This window comes from Pongo abelii, chromosome 23 (genome assembly GCF_028885655.2).
Source record: "Pongo abelii isolate AG06213 chromosome 23, NHGRI_mPonAbe1-v2.0_pri, whole genome shotgun sequence".
Classification (NCBI taxonomy): domain Eukaryota; kingdom Metazoa; phylum Chordata; class Mammalia; order Primates; family Hominidae; genus Pongo; species Pongo abelii.
The window spans coordinates 45,668,758-45,696,419 of record NC_085929.1 but is presented as its reverse complement, the minus strand read 5'-3'; the positions used below and the strand labels follow the sequence as shown (position 1 = coordinate 45,696,419).

The 27,662-nt window shown below is 47.2% G+C and overlaps 1 long non-coding RNA gene across 1 annotated transcript; it reads left to right on the top strand.

The window, feature by feature from the left end:
• Window positions 1-38: 38 nt before the first annotated feature.
• Window positions 39-24,792, top strand: LOC129052664 (uncharacterized). Its single transcript, XR_008517766.2, has 4 exons — window positions 39-216; window positions 4,561-4,986; window positions 23,216-23,460; window positions 23,902-24,792. It is a non-coding gene; the product is annotated as an uncharacterized LOC129052664 (long non-coding RNA).
• Window positions 24,793-27,662: the final 2,870 nt, after the last annotated feature.

Genomic DNA, 27,662 nt, shown 5'->3' with positions numbered 1-27,662 from the left:
TGTCTGGGTGTTGCCATGGCAATGGTAAAGTGACAAGGCACACTGGAGGGTGTGTCTTATGGAGAGGTGCTTTTGCCTCTTCCCTGTTTTAGCTAGTCCTCAATCTGGTCCAGTGTCGAGTCCTGCCTCCTGCCTCACTTCCAGTCCTCCTGTTACAGATGAAGAAACAAGGGAAACAAGGGCTCAGCAAGATTCACCCCCACCACCAGCTTCCCGGTACACAGTTATTTCTCCTGTAAATGTGGTAAATGACCAAGTCCACAGTCCCCCTGTGGGGAGATTCACGGCGCAGATTCCAGGTGTAACGTCAGGTCTTCCTTCATTGAGGGAGGTCTGGGTTTGCAAACTAACTCGGGTCTGGGACTGGGGGTGGGACTGCGTGCCTCTGTCCAGGGGACAGTCAGGGAGGGGGTCTCAAGTCAGACCCCTGTTTACCAAACCCAGGCCTTTCTGGTTGTAAAAGCCACAGGTCCTTGTAGGGTCCCATCCATTTTTGCCCTTGGGAACTTGTGATCCATTAGATCCACCAATCCCCGTTGGTCAGGCTGTTGGGGCAGCGACCTGGTCCTGTGCCTGTTTTTTCTTTTTTAATTATTATTATTATTTTTTATTATACTTTAAGTTCTAGGGTACATGTGCAAAATGTGCAGGTTTGTTACATAGGTATACATGTGCCATGTTGGTTTGCTGCACCCATCAACTCGTCATTTACATTAGGTATTTCTCCTAATGCTATCCCTCCCCCAGCCCCTCACCCCACGACAGGTCCTGGTGTGTGATGTTCCCCACCCTGTGTCAAAGTGTTCTCATTGTTCAATTCCCACCTATGAGTGAGAACATGCGATGTTTGGTTTTCTGTCCTTGTGATAGTTTGCTGAGAATGATGGCTTCCAGCTTCATCCATGTCCCTGCAAAGGACATGAACTCATCCTTTTTTATGGCTGCATAGTATTCCATGGTATATATGTGCCACATTTTCTTAATCCAGTCTAACATTGATGGACATTTGGGTTGGTTCCAAGTCTTTGCTATTGTGAATAGTGTCACAATAAACCTACGTGTGCATGTGTCTTTATAGTAGCATGATTTATAATCCTTTGGGTATATACCCAGTAATGGGATTGCTGGGTCAAATGGTATTTCTAGTTCTAGATCTTTGAGGAATCACCACACTGTCTTCCACAATGGTTGAACTAATTTACACTCCCACCAACAGTGTAAAAGTGTTCCTATTTCTCCACATCCTCTCCAGTATCTGTTGTTTCCTGACTTTTTAATGATCACCTTTCTAACTGGCATGAGATGGTATCTCATTGTGATTTTGATTTGCATTTCTCTGATGACCAGTGATGATGAGCATTTTTTCATGTGTCTATTGGATGCATAAATGTCTTCTTTTGAGAAGTGTCTGTTCATATCCTTTACTTTTTAATGGAGTTGTTTGTTTTTTTTCTTGTAAATTTGCTTAAGTTCTTTGTAGATGCTGGATATTAGCCCTTTGTCAGATGGGTAGATTGCAAAAATTTTCTCCCATTCTGTATGTAGGTTGCCTGTTCACTCCTATGGTAGTTTCTTTTGCTGTGCAGAAGCTCTTTAGTTTAATTAGATCCCATTTGTCTATTTTGGCTTTTGTTGCCATTGCTTTTGGTGTTTTAGTCATGAAGTCCTTGCCCATGCTTATGTCCTGAATGGTATTGCCTAGGTTTTCTTCTAGGGTTTTTAATGGTTTTAGGTCTAACATTTAAGACTTTAATCCATCTTGAATTAATTTTTATATAAGATGTAAGGAAGGGATCCAGTTTCAGCTTTCTACATATGGCTAGCCAGTTTTCCCAGCACCATTTATTAAATAGGGGATCCTTCCCCCATTTCTTGTTTTTGTCAGGTTTGTCAAAGATCAGATGGTTGTAGATGTGTGGTGTTATTTCTGAGGCCTCTGTTCTGTTCCATTGGTCTATATCTCTGTTCTGGTACCAGTACCGTGCTGTTTTGATTACTGTAGCCTTGTAGTATAGTTTGAAGCCAGGTAGCATGATGCCTCGAGCTTTGTTCTTTTTGTTTAGGATTGTCTTGGCAATGTGGGCTCTTTTTTGGTTCCATATGAACTTTAAAGTAGTTTTTTCCAATACTGTGAAGAAAGTCATTGGTAGCTTGATGGGGATGACATTGAATCTATAAATTACCTTGGGCAGTATGGCCATTTTCACGATATTGATTCTTCCTATCCATGAGCATGGAATGTTCTTTCATTTGTTTGTGTCCTCTTTTATTTCATTGAGCACTGGTTTGTAGTTCTCCTTGAAGAGGTCCTTCCCATCTCTTGTAAGTTGGATTCCTAGGTATTTTATTCTTTTTGTAGCAATTGTGAATGGGAGTTCACTCATGATTTGGCTCTCTGTTTGTCTGTTATTGATATATAGGAATGCTTGTGATTTTTGCACATTGATTTTGTATCCTGAGACTTTGCTGAAGTTGCTTATCAGCTTAAGGAGATTTTGGGCTGAGACAATGGGGTTTTCTAAATATACAATTGTGTCATCTGCAAACAGGGACAATTTGACTTCTTTTCCTAATTGAATACCCTTTATTTCTTTCTCTTGCCTGATTGCCCTGGCCAGAACTTCCAACACCATGTTGAATAGGAGTGGTGAGAGAGGGCATCCCTGTCTTGTGCCAGTTTTCAAAGGGAATGCTTCCAGTTTTTACCCATTCAGTATGATATTGGCTGTGGGTTTGTCATAAATAGCTCTTACTACTTATTATTTATATTCTTATTATTTATATTTGACTAATCCCTGTTGGTCAGGCTGTTGGGACAGTGACCTGGTCCTGTGCCTGTTTTTTGTTTTTTTTTTAATTTTTATTTTTTAGACAGAGTTCCATTCTTGTCACCCAGGCTGGAGTGCAATGGTGCGATCTTGGCTCACTGCAACCTCCGCCTCCTGGGTTCAAGCAATTCTCCTGTCTCGGCCTCCCAAAGTAGCTGGCGCCTGCCACCACGCCCAGCTAATTTTTTGTATTTTTAGTTGAGACAGGGTTTCGCCATGTTGGTCAGGCTAGTCTCGAACTCCTAACCTCAGGTGATCACCCTCCTCGGGCTCCCAAAGTGCTGGGATTAGAGGCATGAGCCACCACACCCTGCCCTGTGCCTGTGACAGTGATGCACCCACACCACCCCTGGCAGTCACTGCCGCCTCGGGCTTCTGCCATCTCAGGTCTTGGTTTCCACTCCAGAAATCTAGACGCAGGACACTGGCCAGACACCTTCCCTGGACACTAAGACATTCTGAAGGTCGTTGGGCCCTCTGCAAGGTGGCTTGCCGTGTGGGTGTAGGGCCGGTACTTTGGGCCCTCAGGCATTGTGGTAAAGGGTCATCCATGCTCAGTCCACTCCTCTGGCTCTGTCATGCCTTGGCGTCTCTGTCATCTCCAGGTGGGGGGGCAACCTCTGCGTTGGCCTTCACTTCACCTGCCAGCCTACAAAGCAGCAGTAGAAACAATCAGGGCCCCCCCCACCCCGCCCCGTTGATGAAGTTGGCACCTTGGATGCAGGGCCCCCTGTTGGTGGAGCAGCATGGATACATTCAGCCCCATCCAAAGCTGCATTCTCTCCTCCTTGGCGTGTGTCCTCAGAACCCACTCACACATCTCCCCCAGATGTCTGATGATAGGAAATGACATTCTACACAGGTTTTGGTTGGAGACTGCTATTTAATCTCGCCCCTCAGGGCCTCCTGCCACCTGACTCCAGCTGAAGACTCTAAGGATGGGGGCCACATGAGGGTGATTACAGGGTCCCTGCTTCGGCAGGACCAGCCGCATCAGATAGTGAAGAGGGGCTGCTCAGCTGGCAAGGGGACTCGGCGGGGAGTGAGGGTTCAGGGCGTTCTAATCAGCCAGAATCCTCCCTAGAGCTAGTGAGGCCATGGCGTCACTCATGATGTAATTTACCATTCTGTAGGCTCGAGTTTTGAGTTTCATTTTTGGCTGCCTCAGTCTTACGACAGTGAGAATTAGGAAACATTTTTACTGCAGTCATAGAAGTCCTTCGTTTTCTTTCTTCCCTTATTTTTTATTTTTATTTTTATTTTTGTTTTTAAGACAGGTTCTTGCTCTGTCACTCAGGCTGGAGTGCAGTGGTGTGATCAAAGCTCACTGCAGTCTCGATTTCCCGGACTCAAGACATTCTCCCGCCTCAGCCTCCCAAGTAGCTAGGACTACAGGTGCACACACCATGCCTGGCTGATATATATATATTTTTAAACTTTTTAGTAGAAACAAGTAAAAATGGGGTCTTTACTTAGTAGAGACGGGGGTCTCACTATGTTGCCCAGGCTGGTCTCAAACTCCTGAGCAAAAGTGATCCTCCTGCCTCGGCCTCCCAAAGTACTGGGATTACAGGCATGAGGTACTGCACCTGGCCCAGAAGTCCTCAGTTTTTGATCTGGGTCTTGACCCAAGAATTTAGGAATTTAGGAGACAGGCTTCTGCATCTCTAACAGTACAGTGCTGTGAGAGCCCATTCAGTCTAATTCCTCATTCCTTTCATTCTTTTATAAGGCAATGAATTCTCAATGAAGCTTTGTTTTCAACGGGCTCTTCCTTGCCTGTGACTCCAGGTGGCAAATCTGACATTCTGCTTCCCCTGCACGCCATGGGCTTCCAGATCTGAGCCCTTATGATGTGCTGAATTTTTACTGACTTCAGCCCCAAGCTGTCCAGATAACCAATTCCAGCTTCTCCAAGCTTCCTCCAACATCCACTGCCTGTAACCACTCCTGACACCAACTTCTATATAAGGCAAGGTTCTCAGTTGCAGGCAACAGAAACCAGCTCCGGTTAACTTATGAAGAAACGGATGTTCAAAGAATGGATATTGAAAAGGATATTCAAAGAATTCCAGGTGACTCATGCATTGCTGAGCAGGCTTGGAGACCTGGGTTTCTGGTATGCAAACAGGATCAATCCTCTCCGATGCAGCCTGAGGTCAGTGCTCTGAACACCTGTTTGACACTGCAGCCCCTGTGATTGGCACCTTCCAACTGAATACCCAGCACTGGGCGCTGTGGCTCCACGGCTCAGCCAGGGAGACGCTCTGCTTCTTTGCGGCACTAATTTTGTTGTTCAATCTTGAGTTGGTGTGCCTGATTGGTGAGCCTCACAGACTTCAGCTGTGTCTGAGAAAGGGCGTAGTGGGGATTTTTAGTTTCTAGGTGGGCGGGCGGGGGGTGGTCCCTGGGTCCACAGCCTACAAGGTGCGGTTCAGACAGTGTGTGGTCAAAACAACGAAACGTAAGTGGAATGTCTTTCATTCTGTACCACGTTTCTTCTATTTCTTCCAGCTAAGCACAGGATGAGGCTGCCTGCCCAGATAGCTGTCCCTTCTGACTTAGGATCTCTTTGGCTATACATTTAAGGATGAAGAAGTGTGTAGCTGTTTTACCTATGACTGGATTCCCAGATCCTAGCTCAGTTGCAGACACACCATGGGCACTCAGTTCATGTTGTTAGGTGATGGAACATGTCTTGTGGGGACAGGACTAAGGGTGAGACACCTGCCCCAGGTGCAAAGGTTAAAGGGGCACCAAAAATTCTCAGTGATCAAAATAAGTTATCATTTCATGCAATATGTATATATTTTTTTGAGGCAGAGTCGCCTTCTGTCACCCAGGCTGGAGTGCAGTAGCGTGAGCTCAGCTCACTGCAACCTTCGCCTCCTGGGTTCAAATGATTCTTGTGCCTCAGCTGTCTGAGTAGCTGGGACCACAGGCACGTGCCACCACACCTGGCTAATTTTTGTATTTTTAGGACAGACGGAGTCTTGCCATGTTGGCCAGGCTGGTCTCAAACTCCTGACCTCAAGTGATCTGCCTGCTTCAGCCCCCTGAAGTGCTGGAATTACAGGCGTGAGCCACCACGCCCAGCCTCATGCAGTATTTTAAGAAATCAAAATTAATGCAAACAAGTTCACCACGAGCTAGGCCAGGCGTGGTGGCTCACGCCTGTAATCCCAGCACTTTGGGAGGCCGAGGTGGGCAGATACTTGAGGTCAGGAGTTTGAGACCAGTCTGGCCAACATGGTGAAACTCCATCTCTACTAAAAACACAAAAATTAGCCAGATGTGTTGGTGGGCGCCTGTAATCCCAGCTACCTGAGAGGCTGAGACAGGAGAATTGCTTGAACCTGGGAGATGGAGGTTGCAGTGAGCTGAGATTGCACCACTGCACTCCAGCCTGGGTGAGCGAGACTCTAACTCAAAAAAAAAAAAGAAAGAAAGAAAGAAAATTTACCATGAGCCAAAATTTCAAAATTTCACTTCAAGACAGGAGCTAAAACGAGCACTTACACAATGCCTCGCTCGCCTCACTCTAATCTTGGCTTTGTCAGATCCTGTCTTGTTTTAAAATGTTGTGCTCTGGGTGGGGGCCTGGCTTGCCTCACCGCAGCCCGGGCCCTGCTGACCCAGCTCCATGTTCACTGTCCTTTCTTCTTCCTTCTGTGGTCTTGGTTTTGGGTCCTCACTCTCTTTTGACCCAACCATTGAGAAACTCCTCTGGGGTTCCCTCTCCTCACCCCGGACTATCCCACTATGGGCCACGTCACTCTCTGCGGCCCCCTTAGGCTTCTTGACGCACAGTAGTCAAGCCACTCCCTTGCATAACCTTCCATGGCTTCTGACCCCGGGCGAGGCTCACACTCACCAACAAGGCATGCAAAACCCTCTGTGGTCAGCCTGGGGAGGCTTCTTCCTCCCAAGCCTCCCCGCCTGTCACCTGCCGTCCTCCTCCATATCCAGGCCATGCCTTTCTCCACATCTATACTTCACTATCTTCAAAGTCAACCTCAAATTCACTAGAAAACCGCCCCTGGAGGAATGTAAAATGGTGCAGCCACTGTGGAAAACAGCAGGGTGGTTCCCCAAAAACATTCACACAGAATTACGATATGACCCAGCAATCCCACTTCTGGGTAGATACCCCAAAGAACTTAAAACAGGGTCTCGAAGAAATATTTGCACACCCGGGTTCACAGCGGCATAATTCACAATAGCCAAAAGGTGGAAGCACGGCCGGGCACGGTGGTTCACGCCTGTGATCCCAGCACTTTGGGAGGTTGAGGCAGGCGGATCACCTGAGGTCAGGAGTTCGAGACCAGCCTGGCCAACAGGGTGAAACCCTGTCTCCACTAAAAATACAAAAATTAGCCGGGCGTGGTGGCGGGCACCTGTAATTCCGGCTACTCAAGAGGCTGATGCAGGAGAACCACTTGAACTTGGGAGGTGGAGGTTGCAGTGAGCCAAGATCGCGCCACTGCACTCCAACCTGGGTGACAAAGCGAGACTCTGTCTCAAAAAAAAAAAAAAAAAAAAAAAAAAAGTGGAAGCAACCCATGTGTCCACCGAAAGATGAATGGAGAAACACAATGTGGCATATAAATGGATACATATGTGTTAGTCCATTTCTGTATTGCTAGAAAGAAATACCAGAGGCTGGGTAATTTATAAAGATGAGGTTTCATTGGCTCACAGTTCTTCAGGCTGTACCAGCATGGCGCCAGCGTCTGCTCCTGGTGAGGCCTTACAGACATTACAATCACGGCAGAAAGCAAAGGCGGAGCAGGCACGTCGCATGGTGAGAGCAGGAGCACGAGAGAGTTGGGGGCGGGGTTGCCACAGACTTTTTTTAATTTTTTTTTTCTTTTGAGACGGAGGCTTGCTCTGTCGCCCAGTCTTGCTCTGTTGCCCAGGCTGGACTGCAGTGGCGCGATCTTGGTTCACTGCAAGCTCTGCCTCCTGGGTTCACACCATTCTCCTGCCTCAGCCTCCCTAGTAGCTGGGACTACAGGCGCCCGCCACTACGCCCGGCTACTTTCTTGTATTTTTAGTAGAGACGGGGTTTCACCATGTGGCTACTTTCTTGTATTTTTAGTAGAGACGGGGTTTCACCGTGTTAGCCAGGATGGTCTCGATCTCCTGACCTCGTGATCTGCCCACCTCGGCCTCCCAAAGTGCTGAGAGTACAGTCGTGAGCCACCGTGCCCAGCGGGTGCCACAGACTTTTAAACAACCAAATCTTGTGCGAACTCGCTCATCACCAAGGGGATGGTGCTAAACCATTCATGAGGGATCCGCCCCATGACCCAAACACCTCCCGCCAGACCCCGCCTCCAACACTGGGGATTACATTTCTTTCTTTCTTTTTTTCTTTTTTTTTTTTTTTTTTTGAGATGGAGTCTCACTCTTTTTGCCCAGGCTGGAGTGCAATGGCACGATCTCAGCTCACTGCAACCTCCACATTCTGGGTTCGAGCAATTCTCCTTGCCTCAGCCTCCTAAGTAGCTGGGATTACAGGTGCCTACTACCATGCCCCGCTAATTTTTGTATTTTTAGTAGAGATGGGGTTTCACCACGTTGGCCAGGCTGGTCTTGAACTCCTGACCTCAAGTGATCCACCTGCCTCGGCCTCCCAAAGTGCTGGGATTAAAGGCATGAGCCACCACACCCAGCCTACATTTCCACATGATTTTGGAGGGGACAAACATCTAAACTATATCAACATACAATGGAATATTATTTAACCTTCAAAAGGAAGGAAATCCTGGATATGCTGCAACATGGAAGAACCTTAAGGACATTCTGCTAAGTGAAAGAAGCCATTCACAAAAGGGCCAATGCTGTATGATTCCATCATATGATATAATTAGAGTAGTCAAAATTATAGAGACAAAAAGTAGAATGGTGGTTGCCAGAGGCTGGGAGGGGGAAATGCGGAGTTAGCGTTTAATGGATACAAAGAGTTTCAGTTTTACAAAATGAAAATAGTTCTGGAGACAATGGGGGTGATGGTCATACAACGTTATGAATGTACTTAATACCAGGAACTGCACACTTAAAATGGTTACAATGGTACATTTTTTTTTTGAGATGGAATCTCACTCTTGTCGCCCAGGCTGGAGTGCAGTGGCCCAATCTCGGCTCACTGCAACCTCCATCTCCCGGGTTCAAGCAATTTTTCTGCCTCTTCCTCCTGAGTAGCTGGGACTACAGGCACACGCCACCACGCCCAGCTAATTTTTGTGTTTTTCATAGAGACAGGGTTTCACCATATTGGCCAGGCTGGTCTCGAACTCCTGATCTTGTGATCTGCCTGCTTCAGCCTCCCAAAGTGCTGGGATTACAGGCATGAGCCACTGCATCTGGCTTACAATGGTAAATTTTATGTTATGTGTGTTTTAACACAGTAAGTGCAGCCGCGGTGGCTCACGCCTGTAATCCCTGCATTTTGGGAGGCCGAGGCAGGCAGATTACTTGAGTTCAGGAGTTCAAGACCAGCCAGGGCAACATGGCGAAACCCTGTCTCTACTAAAAATACAAAAATTAGCCGGGCGTGGTGGCGGGCGCCTATAGTCCCAGCTACTCGGGAGGCTGAGGCAGGAGAACTGCTTGAATCTGGGAGGTGGAGGTTGCAGTGAGCCGAGATCATGTCACTGCACTCCAGCCTGGGCAATAGAGTGAGACGTTGTCTCAAACAAACAAACAAACAAAAATACAATAAAAAATTGGAGAAAGAAATAAGGAAAAAAAAAACCTGCTCCTGCAGCTCTTCTGGCCAGAAGTGAGGTTTTTCTTCTCCGAATGCATTCAAACATTCTACCCAAGATTTCCTTGAATTAGGAAGGCACTGGGTGCCAAAGTCTGTCTTTGAGGTCAGGATCTGTGCCTGCACCTCCTAAGGCCTGCCTTGGTGCCTGGGGCCTGCAGACACTGGACGGATGAAGGAACAAATAAATGGCAGGGGCTCAGCCCATAGCTCTGGCCAAAGCTCTCCAGTGCACAGCAGCCACATGGAGCTCTGCATGGTGCAGTCACCTGTCAGCACCTGGGCACTCAAGTACCCTGACCTGCACACTCAGAGCCAAGAGACGGCAGGTGCAGGTGAGGCGGATGTAACTGACACCCGGCAGCAGCCCCGTGCATTTGAGGCCTCTGGTGACCTGCAGGCAGCAGGGTGGTGAGGAACCCAGGTTTGGGTCTAGGTGCCAGCTCTGCCGTTTGCTAGCTTTGTCTTGTCTGCTAAATTGGCAGAGAATCGCCTCAGCTTTATGAGATTGTGTGAGGATCAAATGGGACTATGCATGGGAACTGCTTCCTGTGGCAATTTTTGGGAGGGCAGACCCTGCCCAGCAGCCATCCCTCTTTATTTTTCTTGCCAAACAGCGCCCTGGTCTGCTTATGGAACCAGCTGAAATGCTGTGATCGCAGTGCCGGAGGCTGGTCTCATCAGTCCTGGGCATCTGATTCTCCTGGACCGATGGTGGGTCTGAGTGTGGCCATATAACGGCATTCTGACTAATGAGACATGAGAGGAAGTCTGTGGGGTGTGCAGGGAGGGTGACAGTGGGGACTCATCCTCATCAGAAGACAGAGACTTCCAGGGAGACAGCCCTTTCCTTGTTTCCCTTCTCCCTGCCTTGAATGCAGATGTGACAGTTGGTGGGTCAGCAGCCATTCTGTAGTAATGAGATGATAAGGATGACGAAGAGATTACAGGAACTCCAGCCCTGCCATCATCAAGGCAAGTGTTACTGCCTCTTGATTTCTTGTTATGGAAGAAAGATTAATGCCTATTTTTCTTCCCTAAACCACTATAAATTGGATTTTTCTTTGACCTGCCACCAAACACATTCCTACAGAATTCACTGCCACACAGCCGAGTAAATGTTTGCTTTTATCTGGCTTTTTACAACTCTCTGAGCTTCCCACCATCTAGAAGATGAAAGTAGGGTGGGTGAGGTGGCTCACGCCTGTAATCCCAGCACTTTGGGAGGCTGAGGCGGGTGGATTATTTGAGGCCAGGAGTTCAAGACCAGCCTAGCCAACATGGTGAAACCCCATCTCTACTAAAAATACAAAAATTAGCCAGGCATGGTGGCACACGCTTGTAATCCCAGCTACTCAGGAGGCTGAGGCAGGAGAATCGCTTGAACCCGGGAGGCAGAGGTTGCAGTGAGCCAAGATTGCACCGCTGCACTCCAGCCTGGGCAACAGAGGGAGACTCTTGTCTCAAAAAAAAAAAAGAAAGAAAGAAAATGAAAGCAGAGACATCTGTCCCCATAGACTGTTGTGAGGATTAAAGGAGCCAGGGGCTGTGAAATTACTCTGTAGACTGTGAAGGCCTCAGCTGAGGAGGACTAATGTGGCCTTTCTCCCGGAGGCCAGGGCTCCCTTGAATGAGGAAGAAATAAACTTCAGCCAGAGAGAACAAAACAAGAGGCACGTTTCACAGCAGAGTCCTGGGCCCAGCTGTTGGGCAGGCCTCACTGCTCCCTCACCTGTTTCTGGGGCAGGAGACGTAGTTGGAGGGCAGCATGATGGTTGGTTAAGTGCTCGAACTCTGGAGCCCAGCTGTCTCTCCTCCTTAAGCGAGGCCACAGACTGTGTATCCCCTCCTCGGACCCACACAGCTGCCCACGTGCCCTCGTCCCCTCATCAGAGCACTCGTCTCCACCCTAGGTTGTCATTGCCTGTTTGCCTTGTGCTCCCTGAGACAGGGACTGAGGGTGTCCTCTTCACCCTCACACCTGGCACAGTGAACTTGACCTTGAGGCTGGCCAGACTGCGGCAGAGAAGTGAGCGTGTGGGAGAAGGCAGGAGGCAGGACAGGCAGGACCATGTCCTGGGAGAAGGGCGGGGCAGGCTGGGGAGATGAGGGTGCAGGGGTGAAGGGTCAGATAGTGGCGCCTTTGAGTGCGTGAGAGAGGAGGGGCTGGGTGCCCTGGGTTCTGGCAGGATGGCAAGACCACCTCTCCTCTCCTGAAGAATCAGGCAGTGACTTGGAAGCTGGTTCGAGCAATTGGAGGAGTGACAGCAGGACCATGAGCCTGTGGGATGGTACCTGCTAGGTACCAAGTCCTGTGTTCGTTCTGGGGATGTGGCTGTGCCCCGGACAAGGATCCTGTCCATGGAAACTCACAGCCTAGAGGCGGAAGAGGGCAAGGGAGTGGATGGAGAAATACACCCCTCACACTGAGGTTCAAAGGTGGTAGGTGCCGAAGGGCACTCACTGCAGACCTACTGTGCGCCAGCACTAGTGGGCCAGGATCTCTGTTCTCTGGGAGCTCAGCTGCAGGAAACAACACTGTGTGTGCATGTTTGCCCCCCCTTCTCTGTGGGTCTGTGGTGAGTGACCGCTGTGTGTTCATGTGTGTACAGCTGTCTGTGGGTGTGGCTGGGAGCTTTTGCACCTGTGAGTATGTCTGTGTTTTGCTGGCAGTATTGTGTGTGTGTGTGTGTGTGTAGGAAGGGAGCAGGCATCTGCAGCAGAAGCTGAGGTCTCAGGTCTTGGGGGGCTTCTCCCACACACCTGCCCCTTGGCCATGGGGTGGAGTGGGGTGCCCTGAACGCCCTGATACTTTGTGGGAAGAAGGCTGAGCACAGTGGGAATGTTTGGTTTCCTGGGTGAAGGCAGAGCTGGCCGTCTTCCCATGACAGATGTAGGAATGTTTCTGCTATTCAAGGCGGAAGTAGGGGTGTGGGGGCCGCCTGAGGCCTGCCCCAGCCCTGCTCCAGGCCACCTGTCTATGGCCTGGGAAGCAGCTGGGCACTGCTAGGGAGAAGCTTCCAGACCCAGGGCTGACCCTACTCTCCAAGCCCCATCTCCCCAGGAGTCTCAGGTCAGGCCCAATTCACCTCCCTCCCAGCCCCCCAGGAGAGGAGGGGAGAATGGAGTCCAGGGTTCAGCCCAGAGGAGGACTCCCATGAGGAGGGGGCTTCTCCCATGAGGAGGGGGCTTTGAGGAAATGGGGACATTGGGCATCTTTCCCTGGCAGCTGAGGCAGTGCAGCAACAGGGGAACAGGGGGCAGCATCCTTAGAGGTCCCCCTATCAGTCAGCCCACCTGCAGACAGCCTCAGGGTACCCTCATTTTCTTTTCTGAGTCCTGGTATAACAGAGCTTCAGAAGAGTCAGCAATGGCAAATTCCTCAAATGGGGAAACTGAGGCGGGGTGGGGTGCCAACTTGCCCAGGTCGCCCCACCCCCAGCAGTCCTGACCCCAGACCCCCAGCTCTCCCAGTACACCTGCCACTCACTCCATGGAGGTTACGGCCTGGGTGGGGTACAGTTAACATGACCACCAAAATCAGCAGTGACCTGGCGTCCATCCTCTGGAAGCCAGCTGTCCAGAACCCCCAGCCCCTCCCTGGTTTTCAAATCCTGCCTTGCCCCTTCCAGGCTTCCGTCTGTGAAGCCAAGTGACTCTTCCCACTCTGTCGACACAACCTTCTCAGGGGCTGAATGTAAAGAACCTAGTGAAGGTTGAGCCTAGTGGCTCATGCCTTCAGTCCCAGCACTTTGGGAGGCCAAGGCTGGTGGATTGCTTGAGGCCAGGAGTCTGAGACGAGCCTGGGCAACATGGAGAAACCCCATCTCTACAACCAAAAAAAAAAAAAAACGACAGCGTGGTGGTACATTCCTGTAACTCTAGCTACTTGGGAGGCTGAGGCAGGACGATCACTTGAGCCCAGGTGATTGAGGCTGAAAAAAAAAAAAGCATAGGTTGGGCGCGGTGGCTCATGCCTGTAATCCCAACACTTTGGGAGACTGAGGCGGGCAGATCACCTGAGGTCAGGAGTTCGAGACTAGCCTGACCAACATGGAGAAACCCCATCTCTACTAAAAATACAAAATTAGCTAGGTGTGGTGGCGCATGCCTGTAATCCCAGCTATTCGGGAGGCTGAGGCAGGAGAATTGCTTGAACCCCGGGGGGCGGAGGTTGCGGTGAGCCAAGATCGCACCACTGCATCCCAGCCTGGGTAACAAGAGCGAAACTCCACCTGAAAAAAAAAGAAATGCCTGGGTATTTGAAGACTTCGTATCTAGGCCAGGGAAGTGTTCGGGCCAGGTGGTTATTGGTGGTTGCTGGCTGCAGTCTGAACAACCCACATCCCCCACGAAGCCACTGGGAGGCTGTGGGTGGTGAGTGGGGGGTGTCCCAGGGGTGTGGTGTCATGGTATTATGTTTGTGAGGGCGTCACTTTCCCCCACTGCATCTTAGTGGCTTCCTCCCCTCCAGCTGGAACCTGGGTCCAGCAGGCAGGGGAAGAGCCCACAGGGAGGGGAGGTTGTGAGAGGAGGAGGGCCTTGGTGACTTGGTGCTGACGTGCCTTGTTTTCCGGGCTGGCACAGGCAGGACACCCTGGATCCCCGGCCCTGACCCTGATTGTCCCTCAGGCCCCAGCTGGACCCAAAGTCACTTTCTTAGGTTTGGCTTTGATACATCTCTTCTCCCTCTCCCTTTTACCGTCTCTCCCCTACCCTGAAGATCAGAGAGGAGGGAGGTGCCTGTGAGTCACCCTCTGACTCACGGGAGGGCACAGCCAGGGTCTGGGTCGGGACTGTGTGCACTTGGCCAGCGTGCATGTGCATGTGTGTGTGCACTGTCAGCATGTGTGCACAGACAAGTGTTCATGTGTGTATGCTTGTGTGCATCTGTGCATGTTTTGTTGGGGGGCTGAGCTGGGGGAGGGGGAGAAGACATGCCTTGGTTTTCTCACCTTTAAAATGCATGAGCTCTGGCCGGGCGCAGTGGCTCACGCCTGTAATCCCAACACTTTGGGAGGCTGAGGTGGGTGGATAACCTGAGGTCAGGAGTTCCAGACCAGCCTGGCCAAAATGGTGAAACCCCATCTCTACTAAAAATAGAAAAAAATTAGCAGGGTGTGGTGGCAGGTGCCTGTAATCCCAGCTACTCGGGAGGCTGAGGCAGGATAATCACTTGAACCCAGGAGGCAGCCGTGTCAGTGAGCCGAGATCATACCACTGAACTCCAGCCTGGGCGACAGTCTCAAACAATATAAATGAAAAAATAAATAAAAATAAAAATAAATAAAATGCATGAGCTCATGAAAGCTGCCCCAACCCAAGGGGGCCACTAAGTCACAGCCAGGACAGGGTGCTTACCTGGAGCAGGTGCATAAGGCTCGGTTATATTGAAAGCGTGAAGAAATATCAAATAGGGGTAGCAAAGCTGTGCTGTATTCTAAATATTTTACATGGATCAAACTAACACTTCTGACACAACTACCATGCAACGGCCATTTGTAGACCCGTGTTTGGGTCTACAAAATCTTGAAAGTTGAAGTAGATCTTTCCTGAATACGAGGCCCAAACTCACAGACCTCCTGGCCTCCGGAGGTTAATAGGACCCTCGGAGTGCAACCAGGAGGCCACAGAGGCTGTGGATGAAGGGAAGGCGGGGCGGGGCACTGGCTGCTCGAGCTAGGCTAGGAGCACCGTGGCAAGGACCTCTGTGTCTGTTGCGTTCGTCGCTCTTCCCTCGCCATCTAGAACAGTGCCTGATGCACAGTAGGCTCCCAACACAGATGGATGGATCAATGATGACTGACTGCATGTCCCAGATATGGAAGATCTCAACTGGGCCATGGCCGCGGGGATGGCGGGAGGGCGCTGGACAGGGAAGCCTGGTTATCATTCCCTCCTGGTGCTGCTGAATGCCCCCTTTCCTCCGACTTTGACCAAGTGAAGATGGGTGGAGAGCTGACACCTGGGTTCTAATCCTGTGATAGGACAGGTCACTTCCCTTCCCTAAGAATCAGTCCCCTCCCTTGTCTGTAAAACAGGGATGCACTATGTTCCACCTTTGTGGTTTCTGGGCAGCATCAGATCATTCTCTGAGGTCTTCTCTAGCTCCAGGATCCAGAGAAAAAGCTTGGGATGGCTGGGCGCGGTGGCTCATGCCTGTAATCCCAGCACTTTGGGAGGCCGAGGCGGGTGGATCACTTGAGGTCAGGAGTTTGAGACCAACCTGACCAACATGGTGAAACCCTGCCTCTACTAAAAATACAAAAATTAGCTGGGCATGGTGGCAGTTGCCTGTAATCCCAGCTACTCAGGAGGCTGAGGCAGGAGAATCACTTGAACCCAGGAGGCAGAGTTTGTAGTGAGTTGAGATTGTGCCATTGCACTCCAGCCTGGGTGACAGAGCGAGACTCCGTCTCAAAAAAAAAAAAAGAAAGAAAGAAAAAAGGAAAAGGAAAATAAAAAAAGGCTTGGGAGAAAGGACTTCTGGAGTAATAGGGGACTTGGAGACAAAAGGAACAGAGGAACAGTTTGTGCCACGAAGACGAAGCATTTCCCAGACGCAGGGGTTTTACAGTAAGAACCCACGGGGAGCATCTGTGCAGTCCCACGTGGATCAACACACGTGGCCCATCCTGACAGTTTTCAAGCCAACCCCACAATTTGGTCTCGTGTATTCAATCAGCTATACCTCCCCTCCACCAAGCTAGGCGCCGGTCAGCCCTGATTTTTTATCTGAGCACAAGAATGTCCAAGAGTGATGTTCAAATGCTGTAGCAACATTTATATCCAGGGTTCCTGGCTTTTCCCTGTGTTTCCCAGCCAGGTGGCCCTGGACAGACCCAAATGTTCAGCCACCACAACTGCTTCTTAGAGAACCCATGTGGGTTCCTGGTGACTTAGGTACCCACCCTGGTCCTCTCAGACCCTCTGTGTCCTCCCCCACCCTGGAAGTCGGCCAGGGCTTGATGTCAGGCTCACCAGTTTATATTTTCTGTTATCAACAACAGTTCCTCCTTCTCAACCTTTCTTTCTTTCTCTACTTCCTTCCTTCCTTCCTTCCTTCTCTCTCTCCCGTGCTTGCCCTTCCTTCCTTCCTTCCTTCCTTCCTTCCTTCCTTCCTTCCTTCTCTCTTTCTCTTGCCCGCTCTCTCTCTCTCTCTTTCTCTCTTTCTTTCCTTGAGACGGAGTCTCATTCTGTTGCCCAGGCTGGAATACAATGGTGTAATCTCGGCTCACTGCAAGCTCCGCCTCCCAGGTTCAAGTGATTCTCCTGCCTCAGCCTTCCTAGTAGCTGGGATTACAGGCGCCTGCTACCACACCTGGCTAATTTTTGTATTTTTAGTAGAGACGGGGTTTCACCATGTTGGCCAGGCTGGTCTCGAACTCCTGACTACAGGTGATCTGCCCGCCTCGGCCTCCCAAAGTGCTGGGATTACTAGGTATGAGCCACTGCGCCCAGCCCCTTTTCAACATTTCAAACATTTGCCTGCCTTTAGCGTCTGGCTCCAGTTCCCATTCTCTGAGTTTCCTCCAAGATGATGGCAGTGGTTCCTGGCTCCCTGGCTGCGTCTGGATGCTCTCGGCAGCAGCTCGGTCTGTGGAAGCTGGGCATCCTCTGTAGCTTTCAGGGAGTGGAGGCTAAAGGGAGGGGAAGAAGAAGGTGATTCTGACTGAACATTGTTTATTTTGATTGCAGATATTTATTAAAATGGAAAGGCATTGTTTAATCTTCTGTGCCAATGAGAATCCTTCAAGCTGCCTACAGCAAAGACTGCTGGGAAGCTGAGGCCGGGGAACGTCTGAGCCTAGGAGTTCAAGGCTTCAGCGAGCTGTGATTAGGCCACTGCACTCCACACTGGGTGACAGAGGGAGACCCTGTCTCAAAAAAAGAGAGACTCTTAGCCACATTTCCACATTTCAATTTTTTTTGAGACAGAGTCTCACTCTGTCACCCAGGCTGGAGTGCAGTAGCGTGACCTCGGCTCACTGCAACCTCTGCCTCCCGGTTTCAAGCAGTCCTCCTGCCTCAGCCTCCCAAGTAGCTGGGAGTAGAGGCTAATCTTTGTATTTTTAGTAGAGACACGGTTTTACCATGTTGGCCATGGGTAGTCTCCAACTCCTGGCCTCAAGCAATTTGCCCGCCTCACCTCTCAAAGTGCTGGAATTATAGGTGTGAGCCACCGTGCCCAGCCTTTTAGATTTCAATTTATTTATTTATTTATTATTATTATTATTTTTTGAGATGGAGTCTCACTCTTGTTGTCCAGGCTGGAGTGCAATGGCGTGATCTTGGCTCATTGCAACCTCCATCTCCCAGGTTCAAGTGATTCTCCTGCCTCAGCCTCCCAAGTAGCTGGGATTACAGGTGCCCACCGCCACACTCGGCTAAGTTTTGTATTTTTTAGTAGAGACGGAGTTTCGTCATGTTGGCCAGGCTGGTCTCAAACTCCTGACCTTAGGTGATCCACCCGCCTTGGCCTCTCAAATTGCTGGAATTACAGGCGTGAGCCACCGCACCTGGCCAGATTTCAGTTTAAATTGTACTGTGGATATAGAATATCAGATCTTTTCTTGTCTTCGAGAAACTTTTTTAAATTAAATTTTTATTTTGAGATAATTGTGGATTCACATGCAGTTGTAAGAAATAACACAGAGTGATCTTGTGTATCCTTTACCCAGTTTCCTGCAATGGTAAATAACATCTTGCAAACCTATAATAAGATGTCACAACCAGATTAACATCGACTCGGAACATTTCCGTCACCACGAGGATCCCTCCAGGCATCCTTTTATGGCCACGCCCACTTCCCTCCAAGCCCGGCTCCTCCTCAGCACCTGGCAACCCACGGCTCCGTTCTCCATTTCTGTAATTGTGTCATTTCAAGAATGTTATATAGGCCGGGCGCGGTGGCTCAAGCCTGTAATCCCAGCACTTTGGGAGGCCGAGGCGGGTGGATCATCTGGGGTCAGGAGTTCCAGACCAGCATGGCCAACATGGTGAAACCCCGTTTCTACTAAAAATACAAATATTAGCCGGACATGGTGGTGGGTGCCTGTAATCCCAGCTACTCAGGAAGCTGAGGCAGGAGAATCGCTTGAACCCGGGAGGCGGAGGTTGCAGTGAGCCGAGATCGCGCCACTGCACTCCAGCCTGGGCGACAGAGACAGACTTTGTCTGTAAATAAATACATAGAATGTTATGTAAATGGAAGCATACAGCGTGTAAACTTTTGGGATTGGCTTTTCTCACTCAGCGCAGTTCTCTGGAGGGTCATCTGGGAGTCGTGTGTATCAACAGTTCATTCTTTTTTATTGCTGAGTAGTTTTCCATCGCCTGAATGTTCTACAGTTTGTTTAACTCTTCATTTGTTGAAGGACATCTGGGTTGCTTCCAGTTTTGAGCTATTATGACTAAAGCTGCTATAAACATTCCCATACAGGTTTTTGTGTGAACATAAGTTTTCATTTCCCTGGGATAAATGCCCAGGAGTGCAACTGCTGGGTTGTATGCATGGTTCTTGCACGTTTAATTTTTAAAGAAATTGGCAAACTGTGGCCGGGCATGGTGGCTCATGCCTGTAATCCCAGCGCTTTGGGAGGCCGAGGCGGGCGGATCACGAGGTCAGGAGATCGAGACCATCCTGGGTAACATAGTGAAACCTCACCTCTACTAAAAATACGAAAAATTAGCCGGGCGTGGTGGCGGGCGCCTGTGGTTCCAGCTACTCCGGAGGCTGAGGCAGGAGAATGGCGTGAGCCTGGGAGGCGGAGCTTGCAGTGAGCCAAGATCGGGCCACTGCACTCCAGCCTGGGTGACAGAGCGAGACTCTGTCTCAAAAAAAAAAAGGAAATTGGCAAACTGTTTTCCAGAGTGGCTGTACCATTTAACACTCCCACTAGCAATGTGTAAGTGATCCAGTGTGCCAACATTGGGTGGTGTCACGGTTTTTTATTTCAGCCATTCTGATAGGTGTGTAATGCTATCTCATTGTGGTTTTCATTTGCATTTCACTAATGGTTAATTATGTTGAACATATTTTCATGTGCTTATCTGTCATTTGTATACCCTCTTTGATGAAATGTATCTTCGTGTCTTTTGCCCATTTTCTAATTGGATTTTTTTCTTTTTTTTTACTGTTGAGGTTTGAGAGTTCTTTATATGTTCTAGGCTCTTTGTCAGGAAGCGGTTTGCAAATATTGTCTCCCAGTCTGTAGTTTGTCTTTTCATCCTCTTAGCAGAGTCTTTCATGGAGAGAAAGTTTTAAATTTTAATGAAGTCCATTGTATCAGTCTTTCCTTTTATGGATCATAATTTTGGTGTCAAGTGTGAGAACTGTATGCGTAGCCCTAGATTTCAAATATTTTCTCCTGAAAGTTTTATATTTTTACATTTTACTTTAAGTTCATGATCCATTTGAGTTTGTTTTGTGTAAAGTGTGAGACTTCGTTTGAGGTTCCTTTTTTTTTTTTCTTTTTGCCTATGGTTGTCCAATTGCTCCAACAATCTTGGTTAAAACATCTGTCTTTCATCCACTGAATTTGATATATACTATTATAAAAACAAAAAATCAGCCAGGCATATCTTTGTGGAGTCTTTTCTGAGTCTTCTATTCTGTTGCCCTGATCTATGTGTCTCTCCCTCTGCCAATACCACAGTCATGATTATTGTAAATATATTACATAATAAGTCTTACACATCTCATATATAATAAATCAGGAAGACTGATCTCTCTCACTTTGTTCTTCTTTTTAAAATTTGTTCCAATGATTCCAGTTCCTTTGTTTTTCCATATAAGTCTTGAAATATGCTTGTCTATATCTACAAAAAATCTTGCTGGAATTTTTATAGGAAGCACATTAAATCTGTATGTCAATTTGGGAGGAATTAAAATCTTTACTATGTTTTGGAAAATTATTAATGTGATGTGTCTCTCCATTTATTTATTTTTTATTTCTTTCATCAGTATTGTGTAGTTTTCAGCACACAAACCTTGTCTACATTTTTTATAAGATTTATACCTAAGCAGTTCTTTTTTTTTTTTTGAGACAGAGTCTTGCTCTGTTGCCCAGGCTGGAGTGCAGTGGTGCGATCTCGGCTCACTGCAAGCTCCGCCTCCTGGTTCACGCCATTCTTCTGCCTCAGCCTCCTGAGTAGCTGGGACTACAAGCGCCCACCACCACGCCTGGCTAATTTTTTGTATTTTAGTAGGAGACGGGGTTTCACCGTGTTAGCCAGGGTGGTCATGATCTCCTGACCTCGTGATCTGCCTGCCTCGGCCTCCCAAAGTGCTTGGATTACAGGTGTGAGCCGCTGCGCCCAGCCAATTCCTTGGGATTTTCTATGTGGACAATCATATCATCTATAAATAGGGACAGTTTCTCCCTTTTTGATCTGTATGTCTCTCATTTATTTTTCTTGCTTTATTGCACAGGCTAGAACTTCTAGCAGTATGTTGAATAAGAGTGTGAAAAGCACTAAGTCTTTCATCATTGAGTTTAATGTTAGCTGTAGGTTTCTTATAGATACTCTTCATCAAGTTAGGGAGGTTCACTTTCTATTCCTATTTTTTTCCCAAGAGTTTTTATCATGAGTGAATGTTTGATTTTGTGTAGAATTGGTATTAATTCTTCATTAAATGTTTGGCAGTGTTCTGAGCCTGGAGACTTTTTTTTTTTTTTTTTTTTTTTTGAGATGGGGTCTCACTCTTTCTCCCAGGCTGGAGTGCAGTGGCGTGATCTTGGCTAACTGCAACCTCCACCTCCCAGGTTCAAGCGATTCTCCTGCCTCAGCCTCCTGAGCAGCTAGGATTACAGGCACCTGCCAACATGCCTGGTTAATGTTTTGTATTTTCAGTAGAGATGGGGTTTCACCATGTTGGCCAGGCTGGTCTTGAACTCCTGACCTCAGGTGATCCACCCACCTTGGCCTCCCAAAGCGCTGGGATTACATATGTGAGCCACCACGCCCAGCCACCTGAAGACTTCTTTTGGGGGAGTTTTAAAATTGCAAAGTAGCTGGACATGATGGCATAGGCCTATAGTCCCCACTACTTGAGAAGCTGAAGTGAGAGGATGGCTTGAGGCCAAGAGTTCAAGAGTGCAGTGTGCCATGATAGCACTTGTGAATAGCCACTGTACTCCAGCTGGGGCAACATAATGAGGACCCTGTCTTTAAAAAATAATGTAATATAAAATAAAATATTACAAAGTCATTTTTCTTAATAGTATCAGGCTATTTAAATTATCTGTTTCATATTGGGTGAGTTGTAATTGTATTTTTCTAAAAAGTGATACATTTCATCTAAGTTGTCAAATTTATGTATATAGTGTTGTTCATCGTATTTTCCTGTTATCCTTTTGTTAAGGGTCTATAGGGGTATTCCATGTTTCATTCCTAATATCGGTAATCTGTGTCTTCTTTCCCTTTTTCTTTGTCAGTGTTGCTAGAGGCTTGTCAATCTTACTAATCTTTTCAAAGAACAAACCTTTTGTTTCACTTATTTTCTCTATTGTTTTTCTGCTTTCAATTTCTGTTCTTATCTCTATTAGTTCCTTGTTTTGAGTTTATTTTGTTCTTCTTCTAGGACTTTTTTTTTTTTTTGAGACGAGTCTCCCTCTGTTGCCCAGGCTGGGGTGCAATGGCACGGCACAATCTCGGCTTACTGCAACCTCCGGCTCCTGGGTTCAAGCAATTTTCCTGCCCCGGCCTCCCGAGTAGCTGGGATTGCAGGTGCCTGCCACCAAGCCCTGCTAATTTTTGTATTTTTAGTAGAGATGGGGTTTCACCATGTTGGTCAGGCTGATCTTGAACTCCTGACCTTGTGATGTGCCTGCCTCAGCTTCTCAAAGTGTTGGGATTACAGGCGTGAGCCACCGTGCCCAGCCTTATTCTAGGATTTTAAGATGGAATACTTTTCCTCTTTTATAATATATGCATTTAATGCTCTATTTTCCTATCAGCGCTGCTTTAGTTGTGTTCTAAAATTTTTTCTATGTTGTATTTTTATTTTCATTCAGTTCCATGTATTTCTGGATTTCCTTTGAAAATTCCTCTTTGATCTGTGGATTATTTACAAATGTTTTGTTTAATTTCCAGGTGTTAGGAGATTTTTCTGTTATCTTTTCGTTGCTGATTCCTTAATTCCATTGTGGCTTAAGATCATAGTCTGTGTGATGTCAATTATTTTAAATTTACTGAGTTTTGTTTTATGGTCCAAGTCTATCTTGATATATATTCCAAAGACACTTGAAAAGAATGTATATTCTGCTACTGTTGGGTGGAGCATTCTATAAATGTTGATCAGCTCCTATTAGTTGATGTGCTGTTCTATATTCTTGCTGATTTTATGTCTCGTTTTTCAACAATAAAGGGAAGATCAAAACATTCTTGGATAAAGAAAAACTAAGAGAATTTGTCACCAGCAAAGCAACCCCAAGGAAACTAAAGGGAGGGCCAGGCGCGGTGGCTCACGTCTGTAATCCCAGCACTTTGGGAGGCCAAGGTGGGTGGATCACGAGGTCAAGAGATCGAGACCATCCTGGCCAACATGGTGAAACCCCATCTCTACTAAAAATAAAAAAATTATTTTTATTAATTTTTAAATTAATTACAGGGTGTGATGGCATGCGCTTATAGTCCCAGCTACTCGGGAGGCTGAGGCAGGCGACTCGCTTGAACCGGGAGGCAGAGGTTGAAGTGAGCTGAGATCACGCCACTGCACTCCAGCCTGGGTCACAGAGCCAGACTCCATCTCAAAAAAAAGAAAGAAACTAAAGGAAGTTCTCTAAACAGAAAATAAATGACAAAAGAAGGAATCTTGGAACATACAAAAGAAAGAACATGGCATGAAAAGTTTGGGTAAATACAGTAGACTTTTCTTCCCACGTTTGCTAGTTTAGTCAAAAATTATAACGCTGTCTGACATGGCTCTCAAATGTATGTAGAGGAAATGTTTAAGACAATTATGTTATAAACAGGAGAGAGTAAAATGATTTAAAGGGAGGTAAGATTTGTACACCTCTCTTTAAGAGAGGCTGATGAAGCCTTCAACTATAATTGAGGATTTGTCTATTTCTCCTTTTAGTTCTATCAGTGGTTGCTTCACGTATTTTACAGTCCTATTGTTTGGTGCTTACATTAGTATTACTGTTTTCTTGGTAGTTTGACTTTATATCATTATATCATGTTCTGTCTGCCACTGGTAATTGTCTTTGCTTTGAAGTCTGCTTTATCTGATATTAATATAGTATTACTTCTGCTTTCTTTTGATTAATATTTGCATATCTTTTTTTTTCGCAGGGTTTTGCTCTGTCACCCAGGTGGGAGTGCAGTGGCATGATCCCAGCTCACTGCAGCCTGGACCTCCTAGGCTCAAGAGATCCTCCCACCTCATTTTTAAATTTTTTATAGAGAAGAGGTCTCACTATGTTGCCCAGGCTGGTCTCCAACTCCTGGGCTCAAGCAATGATACATATTTTTCTATCCCCTCCCTCCCTCCCTTCCTTCTTTCCATCCTTCTTTCTTTTTCTCTTTTTCCAGGTCTCACCATTGCCCAGGGTGGAGTGCAGTGATGCGATCTCAGCTCAGTACAGCCTCTGCCTCCTGGGCTCAGGTGACCCTCCCACCTCAGCCTCCCAAGTAGCTGGCTGGGACCACAGGCTGGCACCATCACACCTGGCTAATTCTTTTGTAATTTTTGTAGAGAGAGGGTTTGGTTATGTTGCCTCGGCTGGTCTCAAACTCCTGGGCTCACGATCCACCCACCTCAGCCTCCCAAAGTGCCAGGATTACAGGCGTGAGCTACTGTGTCTGACGATCCTTTTACTTTCAACCTGCCTGTATTGTTATACTTAAAGTGAATTTCTAGCTGGGCATGGTGGCTCACACCTGTAATCCCAGCACTTTGGGAGGCCGAGGCAGGCAGATCACCTGAGGTCAGGAGTTTAAGACCAGCCTGACCAACATGGTGAAACCCCATCTCTACTAAAAATACAAAAATTAGCTGGACATGGTGGCAGGTGCCTGTAATCCTAGCTCCTCAGGAGGCTGAGGCAGGAGAATCCCTTGAATCTGGGAGGCAGGGCTTGCAATGAACCGTGGTCACACCATTGCACTCCAGCCTGGAGGATAGAGACTCTTGTCTCCAAAAAACAAAACATAACATAAATAAAGTTAATTTCTTACAAGCAGCATCTAACTGGGTCATGTTTTAAAATCTGCTCTGTTAATTTCTGTCTTTCATTAGCATATTAAGACCATTAACACTTAATATAATTATGGATATGTTAGGGCTGAATTCTTTTTTGTTGGCTTGTTCTCTCTTTTTCTCTTCTCTGTTTCCATTGTCTGGCCTTCCTGTGGAGTACTTTAACATTCTTTAGGATTTCATTTTGGTTTATCAATGGTGTTTTTAAGGGTATATTTTAATGTAGCTTTTTAGTAGTTTCTCTAGTTATTACATTATATATACGTAACTTATCACAGTATACTGATGTTGTCATTTTACCAGTTTCAGTGAGGTGTATAAACCTTACCTCCCTTTAAGTTCTTTTATCCCTTCCATTTATAATATAATTGTCTTAAATATTTCCTCCACATACATTGACAGCCACATCGGAAGGTGTTATCATCTTTGCTTCAACTATCAAACATGAGGGGAGAAGTCTCATGGTTACCCAAACCTTTTTAAGCTATGTTCTTCCTTCTTCCTTCCTTTCTGTTTCCAGATTGATGTCTTCTTTTATCATTCTGTTTCTGTTTCAAGAACTTCCTTGTTTTTTAGAGCGGGTTTGCTGATGATAAATTCTCTCAGATTTTTTTTTTTTTAATCCAAGAATACTTTGATTTGCCTTTTATTCTTGAAGGATAAATTTTCTCTGGACATAGGATTCTGCGTTGACAGTTTTTTTTTTCAGCACTTTAAAAATGCTATACCACTTCCCTCTGAACACCATAGTTTCAGATGAGCAATCCAATGTTTTTCTTTATTTTTTTACCCTATAGGTAAAATGTTTCTCTCTTGCTGCCTTCCAGATTTTTTTGTTTTGTTTTGTTTTGTTTTTAGTTTCCAAGAAAGTTTGACTATCATGTTTCTTAGTGTGGATTTCTTTGGGTTTATCCTGTGTGATATTTGCTTAGCCTGTTTTTTTGTTTTGTTTTGTTTTGACAGGATTTCACTGTATCACCTAGGCTGGAGTGTGGTGGCGCAATCATGGCTCACTGCACCCTCCAGGAGGCAGAGAACTCCTGGGCTCAAGTGATCCACCTACCTCAGCCTCCTGAGTAGCTGGGACTGTAGGTGCACATCACCATGCCTGAATAATTTTTTGTATTTTTAGTAGAGACAGGGTTTCACCATGTTGACCAGGCTGGTCTTAAACTCCTAGGCTCAGGAAATCTGCCCATCTTGGCCTCCCAAAGTGCTGGGATTATAGGCATGAGCCACTGCGCCCAGCCTTGCTTAGCCCTCTTGATTCAATCAGCTTATGTCTTTTGCCAAATTTGAGACAGATTTTCAGCCCTTATTTCTTTTTTCTTTTTCTTTCTTTCTTTCTTTCTTTCTTTCTTTTTTTTTTTGAGACAGAGTCTTGCTCTGTTGCCAGGCTGGAGTTCAGTGGTGCAATCTTGGCTCACTGCAACCTCTGCCTCCAGGGTTCAAGCAATTCTCCTGCCTTAGCCTCCCAAGTAGCTGGGATTACAGGTGCGCCACCACGCCAAGCTAATTTTTGTATTTTTAGTAGAGACGGGGTTTCACTATGTTGGCCAGGATGGTCTCGATCTCTTGACCTCATGATCCACCCACCTCGGCCTCCCAAAGTGCTGGGATTACAGGTGTGAGCCCCCACGCCCAGCCCCTTATTTCCTTGAGTACTTTTTCATCCCTGCCCTCCTTTTGTGGCTTCAATGACATGAAGTTAGATTTTTTCATTATAGTCAAACAGCTCCCAGAAGCTCTATTTGTTTTTTTTTTAGGTCTGTTTTATCTCTGTTATCCAGGTTAAATGATTTCTCCTGCTCCACATTCCAGTTCACGAATTCCTTCCTCTGTGCTCTCCATTCTGTGTTTGAGGCTCCTCTTTATATTTTCTGTTTCTTTGCTGAGGATTTCAATTTTTTCACTGGTTTCAAGTGTGTTTGTAACATTTCTGCCAGCCTGGGCAACATGGCAAGACACCGTCTCTACAAAAAAACACAAAAATTAGCGGAACATGGTGGCATGTGCCTGTAGTCCCAGCTGCTCGGAAGATTGAGGTGAGAAAATCACTGGAGAATCACTTGAGCTGGGAGGTTGAGCCTGCAGTGAGCCAAAATTGTATCATTGCGCTAAAGCCTGGGTGACAGAGCATGACCCTATCTCTAAACAAAGACAAAACCACCACCACCGCCGCCAACAACAAAAATTTCTATTATCTTGGTGTTGGCATCTATTGATTACCTTTTCATTTGGTTTGAGACCTTCCTGGTTCTTGGCCATGAGTGATTTTTCAGAGTTTTTTGTTTTTGTTTTTGTTTGTTGTTGTTTTTTGTCTTTAAGACAGGGTCTCACTTAGGCTGGAATGCAGTGGCATGATCACCGCTCACTGCAGCCTCAGCTTCCCAGGCTCCAGTGATCCTCCTGCCTCAGCCTCCTGAGTAGCTGAGACCACAGACGTGTACCACTACAACTGGCTAATTTTTGTATTTTTTGTAGAGATAGGTTCTTACCATGTTGTCCAGGCTGGTCTCAAACTCCTGAGCTCAAGTAATCCGCCCATCTCGGCCTCCCAAAAGTGCTGGGATTGCAGGCGTGAGCCACCGCACAGGGCCCCATGAGTGATTTTCTACTGAAACCTGGACATTGTGGGTATTCTGTTATGAGACCTCTGTATCTTATGAAACCTTTTGCTTAACTAGTTGCCTCTGACACTGCATTAGCAGGGGAAGCAAGGATGCTGCCCCATTACTGCCAGGTGGGGTTCGAAGTCCAAATTCTTGGGCCAGGCTCGGTGGCTCACACCTATAATCCTAACACTCTGGGAGGCCGAGGCGGGTGGATCACGAGGTCAGGAGTTTGAGACAAG